Source organism: Pteropus vampyrus, unplaced genomic scaffold, assembly GCF_000151845.1.
Source record: "Pteropus vampyrus isolate Shadow unplaced genomic scaffold, Pvam_2.0 Scaffold548, whole genome shotgun sequence".
NCBI lineage: Eukaryota > Metazoa > Chordata > Mammalia > Chiroptera > Pteropodidae > Pteropus > Pteropus vampyrus.
In genome coordinates, this window is record NW_011889329.1 from 3,792 (window position 1) to 5,117 (window position 1,326).

Sequence of the window (1,326 nt, forward strand, 5' to 3'; positions counted from 1 at the left end):
CCGGTTGATGGCCTGCAGGACCGTAAAATTATAACTTTCTCTAACAGGCAGAAAAGGAAAACAAACGTTACTCGTTACTGTTTCTCTGCATGCTAACCTCTTAAATCTACAGTGCTGCCAAATCCTCTGCTATCTCACGTATGGCTGGAAATAGTTAAGTATCCCAACAGTCAGAAAAACAGGTGGGCTTGTGGGACAGCACTCAAGCAACTCTGTGTCATTACTAGTTTAGGTGACTTTTCCAGAACATACGAAAGAGCCATCAATCTCAGCAGCGATGTCGATTGTATTTCGTCTCTTTCTCTCCATGTGAACGGGTCTTTGTCTTCATGTCTAGTCGTCCCTAAGGCTGTATGTGGACCTAGAGGCCCATTATCTGCATTACGTATCTGATAATGTTTTTATTCCCCAAAGTAATGGAAATATATTGATATTCAGATGGTCCTCAGAAGGGCTTACAGGGTAGCACTCCGTTGTGATGTCAAAGGTCAATGAACCAGCTCTGCCTCATTGTAATTACGATTATTTCTCCAGAACATCTGTAAGAATTGGGAAAATGCTGAGCTGAGTTCATGCTTGGGTTGGCTTGTTGTGTGCTAGTAAACAAAGTGGACTTTGAAAATTTAAACCTCATTAACTTTCAGTTTGGCATGTAATTGGTCAAAGTCTTTCTTAAATCAGGCAGAACATTTGGGTTAATAAAATCAAGTTGCATGGTTCACAGGGTACTTAAAATAATTAAAAGCGACTAATTATGAAGGTCCAATTGAAGATGCTGGCATTCTGCCTCCCTGGATAGGTAGAAAGGATGATTGTGTTAAGTATATTCACCATTTGGTTTAAACATAGATTCTGCTGTGGAAAACCGTCTGGAGGTTTCTCAAAAAATTAAAACTGGACATACCTTTTGACCCAGCAATTGCACTTCTGGGTAATTATCCAAAGAAAATCAAAACAATAATCCGTAAGGTTCAATGCACCCCTATGTTCATGGCGGCAGAATTTACAATAGCCAAGATATGGAAGCAACCATGTGCCCATCAACAGACGATTGGATTAAGAAGTTATGGTTCATATATACAATGGAGTATTACTCAGCCATTAAAAATGAAATCCTACCATTCACAAGGACATGGATGGACCTAGAGGTTATTATGCTGAGTGAAATAAGTCAGAAAGACAAAGACCATATGATTTCACTTATATGCAGACTCTAAGGAACAAAAATAACAAACTAATCAAAAACAGACTCACAAATATAGAGGTCAGTCTGGTAGAGGGAAGGGGTGCTGGGAGCTTGGAGAAAGAGGGGGAAGGTTAAAGAAG

General features: G+C 39.7%; 1 protein-coding gene across 2 annotated transcripts in view; it reads right to left on the reverse strand.

The window, feature by feature from the left end:
• Nucleotides 1-323: 323 nt before the first annotated feature.
• The window catches only part of FAM122C (family with sequence similarity 122C), a 127,139-nt gene continuing 126,136 nt past the window's right edge, over nt 324-1,326 (reverse strand). For both annotated transcript variants that reach the window (XR_002777924.1, XR_002777922.1), the window contains one exon: nt 324-539. The gene's annotated coding sequence lies outside the window, so the exon portion shown is untranslated. The remainder of the gene's footprint in view (nt 540-1,326) is intronic.